Genomic DNA, 15035 nt, shown 5'->3' on the forward strand with positions numbered 1-15035 from the left:
CAGGTTAGGTCTTAAGATTTCGGTTCATGTGCGAGCCCTTCTGTCTGAACTGGAGTAATTCCCTTTACCATCTCTACTCGAGGGCCATTCACATACACCTTGATGGTGTAAACCTAGGCCGAAGCTTCATCTGGACCTTTCGCATGGCCTTGAGGACTCAGTTAACCCCACGGCTTTCCACTGTCAATTCCCCTTGATTCTTGACCTGTCCAGGGCTCTGAAATGGCTTATACTGATGGCTGATGGTCACGTTGGCTTTGCATATGTTCACAGAGGACGTATTGAACAGCACTCCTTGCCAGATGGCTGCAGTGTTTTCGCTGCAGAGTTGGCGGCCATATCTTGTGCTCTTGAGCCCATCTGTTCATGCCCTGGCGAGTCGTTTCTTCTCTGTAGTAACTCGTTGAGTAGCCTACAAGCTATTGACCAGTGCTACCCTTGCCATCCTTTGGTAGCGACCATATAGGAGTCCATCTATGCCCTGGAACGGTCCAGCTGTTCAGTAGTGTTTGTCTGGACCCCAGGACATGTCGGAATTCCAGGTAATGAACTTGCTGACCGGTTGGCCAAACAGGCTACACAGAAACCGCTTCTGAACTTCGGCATCCCTGTAACTGACCTGTGTTCATTATGCTGCAAGGTTTTTCACCTTTGGGAGTTGGAATGGCAACAAACAACAACAAACTGCATGTTATTAAGGAGACTACAAACGTGTGGAAGACCTCCATGTGGGCCTCTTGCAGGGCTCTGTGGTTCTCTGCGGCTCTGCATTGGCCACGTTTGGGTGACCCATGGCTCTCTCTTGCACTGTGAAGACCCACCTCATTGTCAGTGCCCGGTTGACAGTGGCCCATATTCTGTTCACTGTCCTACTTTGGCTGCCCTATGCCATAATCTTCAGTTACCGGACTTGTTACTGTTAATTTTAGCAGATAACGTCTCATTGGCTGACGAAGTTTTACATTTTCTACGTGAGGGTGGGTTTTACGTTCTATAAAGTTTTAGCGCATGTCCTTTGTTCCTCTGTGTCCTACACCCTAGTGCTTTTAGGCTGGAATTATTAATGTGTTGCAGAGTGGCTGGATTCTCCTTTCTATTCTCGTGATCGGCCAGCCATTGTCATCTTCTCTCTTGTTTTAATCCCTTCTACCTGTTTCTTGTGTCTCTGTGATTTTCTTGTCCTATTTTGTCCAGTGTAGTGTTTGTTGTCCTTCTGTTGTTCTTGTGGTTTTTCCTTTCTCCTTGTTTTATGCTGCAAGTCTCATTTGTTTTATCCTCACTCTTGTGGAATTGTTTTAATCGGAACAAGGGACTGATGACCTAGCAGTTTGGTCCCTTCCCTCCCCCCCTTCCCCCTTTTTAAACCAACCAATCAACCAACTTTTATTCATTTGCATAAATTTAGGCCAAAGAGCAATGAACAGAAGTTGACTTAATGTTTGCAAAAGGAGTAGCCAAGACTGTAGCTGACACCTACCATGAAACCAATCATGTGTCTAGATATTCTGAGTGTTGTCCTTGTGAAATTTTCATTTCACTTTGGTTGGAGAAACTTTGTCTCCATGTTGTACAGTAACATAGATTTGAGCTTTTCTGCCCTTGAATAGAACAATCTGTTGCTATCGAAATGAAAAATCTGTATCTAATGTGCATTTCTTGCACACACAATCATCTGTTTGTCTGTGTTAGCTTTCACCCTGAAATTTAGTTTGATTGCGTCAAGTAAGGATGGCAAAGGGGGTGGGTTTTTAATCCAACCAGTCCTTGGTACTCGGACGCTTTTGCTCATAAGAAACTGATTGGGTGATTTTTGTATCTTGCTAGTGTCATGTCAACTGGTTAACAGGAGAGCTCAGAAACTGTGCCGAAGGTAGAAGCTGCACCTCAGTTATGATGAGGCATGTATGAAGACACTGAAAGGTGTTGTGTAGTGTTTGTGCAAATTGTTTACAGTGAAAGAAATAAGTAAAAATGTGACATTAAATTGATGGTGGAACTTGCCCACAGACATAAAATTTGTTCATTTATTGTTTGACACAGAGTGTAATGTTACTTATATCTATTTAGGATAATTATGTTTACATTAAGTCACAAAGTGCTGCTGCATAAGTTTGTTTATAGATTCATTTAGGTAAGTTCTTTTGGTTTTGTGTGATAGTTTTTGGGGTAAATTATTTCTAATAATCCGGTACAGTGTTTGGTGTTACTTGCGACACCATTCACTATGTATGTGGTGTAGCAAGTGCAGGTATTGTAACATGACAGCGTACTGCAAGGGGAAGAGACACTTTATTCAGTCACAAACACACAATCACAGACGCACAGGCAGAGCCTAAGATCGGGTCATAATTGAGTTGACAGCTGAAATCAGCTCGACAGGAGCACATGCAGGCCAGTTTCATGTAGTGCACCACAGATGGTGTTGTCTCTAAACTTCTGCTGGCTGCTAAGATGATAGCGTGACTGAGAAAACCCATTCATTGGGCAGCGCATTGACTGCTCATTTTATATGTCTGCTTTTTGTTTTCAGTGCAGAATTAAAACTTACCCCAAAATTAATAAATATTGAACCATACATTTCACTGAAGAGCCAGTAGGCCCATTTGAAGCAGAAAATATGGACGATTGTGCGTGTGAAGACACACCTTCGATATCAACTTTTGGTTTATGAGTTAAATGTTATAATAATGGCATGTGACGTGGGCCTCCCGTTGGGTAGACCGGCAACACATTATGTGATTGCAACAAATGAGGAGTCTAAAGATACATCTCGTAGAACTGTATTGGATTGTGATAGTAGATTTACTGAAATTATTCGTGTATTTAAATGAGAGACCAAAAAATGGATTTCACACAATTAAAAATAGCTTTTCTTACTAAATAAATAGAGAAACATTAAAAGTGGTGGCAGTACTGTAAGCTTTAGATATACAGGAAATTATTTAATGTATAATTTAAATTGTTTGTTAATATTTACACTTATAAATCCAAAGTGGAGAAAAACTGTTGAAATTATCATTTATGAATAAACAATGGCAGATAAGAGAAAACTGATACCAGCATAATATTTCTCATGAAATTTCCATATAATTTGATGTATCATATGTGTATAAACAGTTAAAATTAAGAATTTCGGCAATTTTTGTGTTCACTCGTTTAACTGACTTCAGTGGTGCTTGACTCTGAGGTCTCCTAGGTGAGCAGTAGCATTTTGGTGAGGAGTCAATCTTCAGGTGCCATTGGAGCCAGCCAAGCTGTGTTGGTCTCTGTTTCAAGAAATTTTATTTAGAAGTTTTCAATGTATAGCCGTTGTGGAATTTATAGTTTGAGGTATTGTGGAACTTTAATGGTTTTCTAAAGATAAATCATGCAGTTAATCATGGTTTATTCAGCCACATCGAGCGTCTTAAGAAACTAGGTCATGCTCTGAAATTAATGTAATGTGAACTGTGACTTTTGATGTTTCTATGTTCTTGTTGGAAATAATCATGAATATGTGAAACTTTAAATAATGCATGAATGCATACGTGGCTTTTGCATAGCAAATCCTGCCTGAACTTACATTAATTACTTTTGTGTTGGGTACATTGCGACGAATGTGAGTTGGCACCCTGTACACAAAACACAGCCAAACTTTTAGTCCAATCAAATTTACGGGGCCCATTGAAGGGTTTGTGTGGGTAAATGTTTTCATGCAGTAGCCCATGGGGTCTCACTGTTGACATAGAGCTTGTGAACAATTTAGAACTTTGATTTTCAGTGAGTTGATGTAGAGATTGTATTTTTTTTTCATCATCCACACCACATGCACATTCCTATACAACTTGTATGGTCACATCCTCCTTTGGAGAAAAGTTAGCCACTACAATAGTTTGTGAAAATTCACATTTAGCACTGAATTTACACAAGTCTGATACTTTAGGTGTTGAGTAAAATAACATAGTGAAGGTTGATGACTGATATAAAGTTCCTGGTCATCTATGAGGCATAGCCCAATTCCTGGTGGCGGTGAAGGCAGACACTGGCAGCTCCCTCAGTCAGTGGTGGCTGATGCAATAATATCTATATTAAAAATGAAGAAATTCCTCCAGCTATATTTGAGTTACTACCCACCTTCCACACAGAGCACATCCATATCTCACCACTGACTTCTAGTATCAGCTGCACACAGTTGACGTCAACAAGTGTATGGGCCTGAAGATGGCGTTGTTACAATGTTGAAACTAGTTGTCAAAATAAAATTGACACCTTAAATACAGCTGGAGTAATTTCTTCATTTCTAATATAAATATTATAAGTAGATATTGTGTTGGTACAGAAATTTCAGAATTTTAGTTTTGAAAGATTCCATAAACATCTTTTACTCTCAGCAATAAATATGAATGAGCAAACGCTTTCTATTGTAACTTTGAATCAGTATGAATTATTGTTAAATCAGGTTTTGGTTTTGTCTATCAATGATTTTTTATGTAACAAGTACTGTATTAAGTTTGTGTTTGTATTTCATAATTTCTGTTTGAAGTATTCACTGGGCTTCATGCACTGTTATGGACGCAATGAGAGATGCTCTAATGTCACCGTAGGTGTAACAGACACACTCCAACACTGTACGTCATTACACGGAATACTTCAGGCAGAAGCCTTCCTTGAGAAAATGTTAATGACGTTATATAAAAACAAATGCAGATGGGTAGGAGAGACAGTGAGTAGTTTGAGATCCTTTAAATTGGGAAGGTCTATTTATTTAAATATTATAATAAATCGGTTGGTTATATTCAGGTCATTGCTACTCATTGAAGTAGGATTGAGTGACATAAGTACATCTACACTTTGAAGGATAAAGTGGATGTGAGCTCTGCAGGACCAGAAGACATATAATTTTATGCTGCTTAACCCTTGCATGTGGCACTGTGGAGTTACGTATGAATTTGAATTGAATAGAAACTCAAAATAAAAGACGAAAATAGCTATGAATAATTTTTCAACGGGAATTTAGTACTTATTGCATCAATAAGTTACTATGTTTCCATTGGCACATGCCCTTGCCCATGGGGATCATCTTGTAAGAAGAATTCTGTATCAGGAAAAGAAGTCCAGGCCAAAAATTATCAAGTGGCACTGGAATTATGAAAATTGTTCCTGGCATACTTGAAGATGAACCAAGAAGTGCACTTCACGATTGCGGTGTTAAGTGAGGGTTATCCACAAAAATCAATATAAATGACAAGATGAAATACAAAACTAATAGAGAGAAATGCCCAGTAGTCATAATTTGAAGTGATGGTGCCGACGAATTATATTCAGGGATGAGCAATATTACAGTACTAAACTTTCTGGACAAATTGCTCAAGCATCAGTAGTGTAATAAATTCTATCTGGAAAGAAGAACCAAACAGTTTATTGTGAATTTATGATTAATTCACAGGAAAAAAATTGAAAAATATGAGCTGTGGGTCATGTTGCATTGTTCTGCTGGTAGAAGCCATTGTGCTGAGGAAAAACAAACTGCTTGTTGGCATGGACATGGACCCCAACAGTAGATGCATAATTGCATTGATCCATTCTGCTTTCCAGAATGACAATATTACTCAGAGAATACCATGAAAACCTTCCCCATACTATAACACACCCTCCTCCAGCCTGGAGCTTTCTCATGATTGTTGTAGGGTATTTGCTTTCAGATGCATCACACCAAAGGAGAACAAAACAAGGTTGATATGAAAAGGCCACCTGTTGTCACTCAGTGGACTTACAGTTGTGATACTGGCATGCAAATTTCAGCCTTTGTCACTGATAAACAGCAGTCAGCATGGGTACATGAACCAGGTGCTTGCTGCAGAGGTCCATACGTATCAACATTCGTTGAATGGTCATTAAGGAAAGACTGTTGGTAGCCCTTGATTCATCTGGGCGGTCAGTTGCTTGACAGGGGCACATCTATTCGCCCATGCATATCTCCACAGCTGCTGTCCGTCCCTGTCATTTTGGCGCCACTTTTGGATAATGGCATTTCATAAGGCTTGGCATACTTTAACTATGGCGGTGGACGAGTTTAAAAAACTTTGCCATTTTGGAAATGTTGCCAACCTTGGCCCAAAAGCCAATGATAAAGCCCTTTGGATGTCAGATAAATCACTCCATTTCTGTGTTATGGTAATGACTGCACTGCTTTCTGCACCCCCCCCCCCCCCCCCCCCCCCCAAAACACGTTTCGTATACCCTCCACTATTAGTGTTGCCACCTACCGTCTGTGAGTGGTTATTGCACATTGATGTCAAACATAGGCAGTTATCACATTAATGAATGGTCCTTTTTTTAAGTGTTACTTAATTATTATTATTATTATTATTATTATTATAGCCCTGTTATTCTGCTGAGAGATAACATCTTATTTAAAGCAAAGGATGGACAATCTAGATACTACAATATAATTAAGAAAAAACATTGTGTCAGATGTTGATGATTATTTAAGTTTAGTTGAAGAAACATTAGATAGCAATATTAAGTATGTTACTATTAATTCAGTGCCATATAGTACAGTGACTGAAGAACATGTGTTAGAAATACAAGTACTAGAAACACTAGATAATTTAGAACAAGTTAGAATTAAGACTGAGGAGACTGTTGCATCAATTAGAAATAATATCTGACTGTTAGAAGATTTCACAGGTGCCACAAGTTCTGAAATCAGAGAATTTCAAACGTGTCAGGGGAATTCTAAAAAACACTGGAAAACCTCATTTTTGGCTCAGCAGATGAAATGGTTTGTTTACAAAGAAGCCACACCTCATTGCTGGCAGGGTGTAGCTGAGTAGCTGCTGGGTGAAGTGCACCCCCTCCCTACTCCATCCTTCCTACCACTTCTCTGCTCCCCACCACTCCTCTCAGTTTGCAGTCAACACCCCCACCGCTGCTTGCTGAGCAGCAGGGAGGTGTGGGAAGTAGTTTTTTGGATCTCAGAGTATGTGTGCAAGTTATCCATTGCACAGATTGATCACTACAGGCTCAGTTCATCAACATGCTGTTGGTAATTCATGACAGTGTAGGAGTACCTCGAAAATGCCTTTCTGCTGGCTAAAATATCATTTTTTGTTTAGTAGCAGCTCACGCTTTTCTTGAGGGAACTCCAATGTGTGTCCCTCATGGCACTTTTCCTGTACAAACTTTATTTTCTATTCTTGCTAATGCAATGTCCATAATACACTGATGGAAAAATATTACACCACCAAGAAGGAGTCATGTGGCATAAACAAAAGTTAGTAAGCAAGTTTCTTCATATGAAAGATACCGGTTTATATTTTGCACTTGTCACATAGGAGTGGCACTAGTAGCACTACTATGAGGATGCAAATCAGGTTTGATTTAAATACACACTGTAACCATAATGAGTGATCTTTACCTTTGAGATTGAATGTGGTGAGTTGATGTTAGTCAAGGATGTCTTTAAGATGACAAAGATGCCATTATCAGCATTTCACTGAGTTTGAATGAGGCTGTGTAGTATGGCTACGAGGAGATGGATGTTTCCTTTGCAATACTGCAGAAAGACTTACTAGGGCTGTAGCCATTGTACATAATTGCTGGCAGCAGTGGTCACGAGAATGTACAGTTGCAAGAAGACCAGACCCTGGATGGCCACATGACACTGCCAAGAGGGAAGATCATAGTGTTCATCATTTGGCTCTGGCACATCATGCTGCATTTGCAGCAGCAATTTGAGCAGCAGTTGGCATCACAGTAACACCTCAAACTGTTACAAATCGTTTACTTCAAGGACAGCTCTGAGCCAGACGTCCTGTAGTATGTATTCCACTGACCCCAAACCATTGCTATCTGCGATTTCAGTGATACCAAACAAGAGCCCATTGGAAGGCAGGATGGAAGCCTGTTGTGTTTTCTGATGAAAGCTGGTTCTGCCTCAGTGCCAATGATGGCTGTGTGTTGGTTAGGAGGCGGCCAGCTGAGGGCCTGCAACCAACGTGTCTGCATGCTAGACACACTGGACCTACACTTAGAGTTATGGTCTGGAATGCGATTTTGTATGACAGCAGGAGCACTCTCGTGGTCATCCCACATACACTGACTGCAAATTTGTATGTCAGTGCAGTGATTCAACCTGTTGTGCTGCCATTAATGAACAGCATTCCAGGGGGTGTTATCCAATGGGATAACACGCACCCAAATACTGGTATTGTAACTCAGCATGCTCTACAGAGTGTCAGTATGTTGCCTTGGCCCTCTCCATCACCAGATCTGTCTCCAATTGAGCACATATGGGATATAATCGGACGACAGCTCCAGTATCCTCCACAGACAGCATTAATCATCACTGTAATGACTGTCCTAGTGCAACAAGCGTGGAACTTTTGATCTTACCATCCTTCCCATCACCAGTAGAGTTTCATTCTCCTAAATAATTGATTTATTTCACAAGCTTCAAGAAGAGTAAGATGTACAAATAACGTTTTTACTTATCTTCATTTTCTCGTTGTTGGCTTCAGTTTGTCACGTCTAGGAGTAAATTCTTGAGGCTGATTTTTTTTAATTTGTAGGTTCCAGATGACTTGATAACAGTTAAGTAAGTCTGCTGCATTATTCTGTTTCTATGACTATTTTGTCCCATTCTTCTATGTCTCACTGTCTTTACAATCTCCACTTTAAAACAGAAATTTACATTGTTTTTGCCAAACATAAAAACACGTCCAATTCCATCTGAGGCATGCCCAGTACTAGTTAATCCTGCGGTATTAATAATATTCCAGAGAGTTTACAAAACAAAAAGAGTTTACAAACTTTCTTGAAAAAGAAGAATCTTCACCAAGTTGTATCATTATTTTGTAAATGAGTCCAGAAATAAATTTAATAATTAGTATCAGATTGTGTAATTAATAATAGTAATTTTACATGTGCCAGATATTTTGAAATTTCAGATATTTCTAAAAGAACAATTTATTTGTACATACAAAGTTAGTGCACATCAATTGTAACAAATTAATCTCTTTTTATACATTTTAGCCTGAAATATAATGCATCGTATATCAAATCATATAAAATTCTTTCAGTGAAACAGCTGAGATAATCTTAACCTATACAAGATTCGAAAATATTTTGGTATCAGTTATTTCTATTAAAGAAACATAATGTTAGAGAAGGGTGTCCCATTACAAACTCCATCCCATAAACTGACATGCAGAACCTGTACAACAGAATGCATGCACATTTGCATGCTTGCATTCAACATTCTGGTGGTTACTCCGGTTATTAATGTGCCAGCATTTCACATTTGTAATGGCCTGTCTTGCACCTTTGTTAACCCTTGATCTACCAATGTTAATCACTTAAATATATTTCCCAGACAAATGTATTCTCAAAATTTCATTACTGTACATTGATTATTTTTTGGTGTTGTGATTTTTGTCAGTGTAGTTAAGCCTGATGTATTATCTGCTGTGAAATCGGTATGTGATATAAAACTTGACAATGAAATTAATCTTATTCCTGCCAAAGAAATTATCTTAAATTATGAAATTTGGTCTGAGCTAAGGGAGGTAAAAGTACCTGCCAAAGATATTTAAACTCTTAGGACTGAATGCAGGGACTTTATGATCAAAATGTGCTCAAACCACCTCCTAAAGTAATCTTTAAGTATAGCATTTGTAGATGCATAAGCTTTTGTGATCCAGTTGTGATAAACAGCAGCCCAAGAGCTAATAAGAGTAGAATCTCAAATGCCTTGCAGAAATTCTCTTCGCAGTATTCAGTGAGTGTTAAGGATTGTGATAAAGTTCAGGAAGAATAGTTGCAACTTCGTGGGAAGCAAGAATCTTTGGATCTCTGTGCAAGCTACGAGAGAAGTGAGGTGAGATTTGATCACTTTTGGAGAGACTCATTGGCTGGTGCTATGACCTATCAGCATTTTTATAGGTTTCTTTAAAAGGTTCTCATTCTGAATCTTGGTCAAGCCTCCATAGAACAAGAGTTTCCATTCATAAACAGTGGGTGATCATCAACCAGGAAACCAATTCATTTGTATCCGTACATATGTATATGACAGCATGAAGTTGACTAGCCATGTCTTCAAGATAGACATTTCCAAGACAATGATTGCGGATTGTCACAATGCTCGAGACTGGTGGTATGATGAGGCTTTAGAGCTACAAGGGGATAACTAGGCAGAAGAGGCCCATTGTACAGCTAGTTAATAAAATGAAGGCTAAAAAGTCACATATACTGGCTGAGGGAGCCACTGAACTGATTGGGATTGATGAACAGATCACTTCTCTCACAAAGGATGTTTGACTGGTTTTTGTCGACTGATTTTAAATTGTTTGTTTGAATTTTATTGTTTGACAAAACACAGAGTATTATTTGGCAGAGAAGATTTCACTGTATGTATCCCAGTGCTGTCACTCTTATTTTTGAAACTTTAATGTTACATTATATGGAATATTACTTTTTGTGTTTCTTGTCTGATCTGGCACTTTATTTTGTTTGGGAAATTCATGTATCCTGTATGTGAAAGGGAGCAAAAACTGGCTGTCTGGCTGTTAATTCAAAGTTTGAGTTAACTCGTTAATGAACACAGAAATGCTTTAACTGAAAATGGCTTTTAGTTACTCAACTTATCTGTTTACTTACACTTCAGATAAAAAATCCTATGAAGGTGTCAATAACTTGCTGTTCATTCAAAATTAGAGTTAAAGACACATTCAGAAATACAGAAGTCTTTACATTTTTTGGCCAACTTACTTGTTTACTTACCAATCAGATCTCAAAATTTATCAGGAAAAAAATACTAAAAACTGCTCTGTCTAGAAATCAGGTAATTTCATTTTGGGAAATGTGTGGAACCATGAATTTACAAACTGTGGAAAAATCCTCTGATAGTGAAGTGACTACACATATTGTAGATTAATAGATGATACTATTAATACTGATACGTTTGGGTGCTACTGACAAATTGTTATCATGTGTTACATCTGAGAACTTACCGTCACCAATTACTACTGAGAATATGTTATCTTCAATTACTATTGAGAATTTATCAGCTACTGTTAGCACAGAGCTTTTACCACTGTTTGCTACTGGTAGCTATTTACTATCTTCAGTACCATTTCTCAGTTTCTGTGTTACCAGTAACTGACTGAGTGCTATCATTAGCAATTACTAAGCTCTATTATTATGAAAAATTTAAAACTGAAAATTAATTGCTTATTAGCATTACTGGTATTGTATGTTACTACTGAATAGGTAGAGGTTACTACCTCATTATGTAACTTTAAGGATGCGGGATTTTCTATACATGATCTGAGTATAAATATTTACATCAGCTTTAATTATGTCAGATATGAACTGAGTTTACAGTTAAATAATTTATTTTTTTTACACAAAAGGAGTGTGTTCCACACATAATTACATAAAGTGTAGAAGACCACAACAAACCAAATTGGTCCACTATGTTGTGGCTGGGAAATTGGCAGGCACTTGTACTCACATAGATTTGTGTAGCTGACACACAATTAGTGACAAGACATAATTTCAAATTTGAACAATCTTTAAGGAAGCTTTACCAAATGACCAGTGTATCAAATTTCAAAATTTTTGATAAAAGGAGTCTTTTTCTGAAACTCACAACAATGTATAGGGGACCTAGTAGGAAGTAACACTGTGAATGTATGGCAAGTAGGTGATAAAGGAGTAGCACTACCCTACCATTCTGAGGATTAAGAGACAAACAGTAAGTTTTGCTTACTGATACCGGAGAAAATATGGGAGTAATTAACTGATACAATAGCACACTGTTTGCAGAACTAAATTTTTTTTAATGTGTCCAAGCTGGCTGGCGGTATTAGAAATGGTCTAATGTAATGTTAATTAATGTTAAGATTCAAAAGTAGTCTCAACATAAAATCTATGATAGTCAGTGAATCAATTTTATTTTATGGACCTCCAGCTTGCTACAGCTGAAATAGGTCAGCGACTGTTCCTTTATGAAATAAATGGTTGGAACTTTATCAAAAGTTGCAGTAAGAAGAGTCCTTTATTTATTTCTGGTTGACTAGTTATGAGCATTATTTCCATTTTCAAACCATCCCTCTTCGTAAGTAATTAAAATGCCATCAAAATATACATTCATTCTGTACTGTTCAGCATAGTTTGTTTATTACATGTTGAACGAACTGCATTGCCATTCTGGATTGTGTGCTGTGGCTATTTCTAAGCATGCATATTTTGACCTTATTTTAAGTGCTTACAAAGACAGATGGTTTGCAAGTGAACATAAAATCTGAAACTAGTCACCACCAATAAACAAAGGATACTTCTTAAGGTGTCTTTTGGCAGAATTCTAACAATTTATTTCAGTTGTATTTTAAATTATTGTAAAAGGGTTTTGTGTTCATGCTAGTGTTTGTAAGTTGATGTATTAAAGATTTTGAGAGTTAGCAGTTTCTACATCTACATCTACATTTATACTCCGCAAGCCACCCAACGGTGTGTGGCAGAGGGCACTTTATGTGCCACTGTCATTACCTATCTTTCCTGTTCCAGTCGCATATGGTTCGCGGGAAGAACGACTGCCAGAAAGCCTCCGTGCTTGCTCGAAGCTCTCTAATTTTACATTCGTGATCTTCTTGGGAGGTATAAGTAGGGGGAAGCAATATATTAGATTCCTCATCCAGAAACACACCCTCTCAAAACCTGGACAGCAAGCTTCACTGTAATGCAGAGCACCTCTCTTGCAGAGTCTGTCACTTGAGTTTGCTAAACATCTCCGTAACGCTGTCATGCTTACCAAATAACCCTGTGACGAAATGCGCCACTGTTCTTCGGATCTTCTCTATCTCCTCTGTCAACTCGACCTGGTATGGATCCCACACTAATGAGCAATACTCAAGTATAGGTCAAACGAGTGGTTTGTAAGCCACCTCCTTTGTTGGTGGACTACATTTTCTAAGAACTCTCCCAATGAACCTCAACATGGCACCCACCTTACCAACAATTAATTTTATATGATCATTCCACTTCAAATTGTTCCGTACGCATACTCCCAGATATTTTACAGAAGCAACTGCTACCAGTGTTTGTTCCACTATCATATAATCATACAATAAAGGATCATTCTTTCTATGTATTCTCAATACATTACATTTGGCTATGTTAAGGGTCAGTTGCCACTCCCTGCACTAAGTGCCTATCTGCTGCAGATCTTCCTGCATTTCACTGCAATTTTCTAATGCTGCAACTTCTCTGTATACTACAGCATCATCCGCAAAAAGCCGCAAGTAACTTCTGACACTATCGACTAGGTCATTTATATATATTTTGAAAAGCAATGGTCCCATAACACTCCCCTGTGGTACGCCAGAGGTTACTTTAACATCTGCAGGCATCTCTCCATTGAGAACAACATGCTGTGTTCTGTTTGCTAAAAACTCTTCAATCCAGGCACACAGCTGGTCTGATATTCCGTAGGCTCTTACTTTGTTTATCAGGTGACAGTGCGGAACTGTATCGAACGCCTTCCGGAAGTCAAGGAAAATGGCATATACGTGGGAGCCTGTATGTAATATTTTCTGGGTCTTATGAACAAATAAAGCGAGTGGGGTCTCACACGATCGCTGTTTCCAGAATTCATGTTGATTCCTACAGAGTAGATTCTGGGTTTCCATAAATGACATGATATGCGAGCAAAAAACAGGTTCTAAAATTTTACAACAGATCGATGTCAGAGATACAGGCCTATAGTTTTGCACATCTGCTCGACGACTCTTCTTGAAGACTGAGAATACCTGTGCTCTTTTCCAATCATTTGGGGGGAGGGGGTGGGGGGGGGGGGCGCTATTTCCGAGGTCAGTGTATCTTTTATACCTGTCTAAGGGAACTAGAGCTATCTCTTATGGCAGGCTTCATATGCTTTGGTAGACGTGCACTCTATTAGAGGAGGCTATCAGAGCAGGTTACAGTATTGTTGCCTTTATAGTTGAAAAGAGCACAGAACCTCTCCACTATGAAAGCCATGTTCCTTGGGCAACAATGTCCATCCCCAAACAGTACTCAAACCTGAATGCTCTACCTAACCCAAAATGGATTACATAAAGAAAAGATCTTATAGATTAGATGAAATTAAGGCAAAGTTTATAGGGGAAGTTTTAACAGATAACTGTGCCTGAGAGGGTTTTAAGATGTTTCTACAAAATGGTAATTGCAATTTAGTAAGTTTATTATCCATAAACCATTACCTCACAGATGCTGCTTTATGGTAGTGTATATTGCCAGGCTGATATCATTGCCATCATGTCCAATCTGTTCTTGTTCTATACACAGTATACAAAACTTGAATGATTTAACTTGTTTTATAACTGTAATTTAAAATATATTATGGCCTCTTGATTTACCAAGATGCCTGCTTCTTTCAACACTATAGGAGGCCCGTAATGTCTGTTATGCTATTCTAGCATGAACAGTTTTGCCAAGAATCCTAATGGCTTTAGGACTTGTAAGCAGCTGAGGAACAGCTGCTCTGCTTGGAGCAATGGTGGTGGGCACTTTGTCTTGTCTAGCTGATATACACTCCTGGAAATGGAAAAAAGAACACATTGACACCGGTGTGTCAGACCCACCATACTTGCTCCGGACACTGCGAGAGGGCTGTACAAGCAATGATCACACGCACGGCACAGCGGACACACCAGGAACCGCGGTGTTGGCCGTCGAATGGTGCTAGCTGCGCAGCATTTGTGCACCGCCGCCGTCAGTGTCAGCCAGTTTGCCGTAGCATACGGAGCTCCATCGCAGTCTTTAACACTGGTAGCATGCCGCGACAGCGTGGACGTGAACCGTATGTGCAGTTGACGGACTTTGAGCGAGGGCGTATAGTGGGCATGTGGGAGGCCGGGTGGACGTACCGCCGAATTGCTCAACACGTGGGGCGTGAGGTCTCCACAGTACATCGATGTTGTCGCCAGTGGTCGGCGGAAGGTGCACGTGCCCGTCGACCTGGGACCGGACCGCAGCGACGCACGGATGCACGCCAA

The sequence above is a fragment of the Schistocerca cancellata genome, chromosome 3 (genome assembly GCF_023864275.1).
Source record: "Schistocerca cancellata isolate TAMUIC-IGC-003103 chromosome 3, iqSchCanc2.1, whole genome shotgun sequence".
Lineage (NCBI taxonomy): Eukaryota > Metazoa > Arthropoda > Insecta > Orthoptera > Acrididae > Schistocerca > Schistocerca cancellata.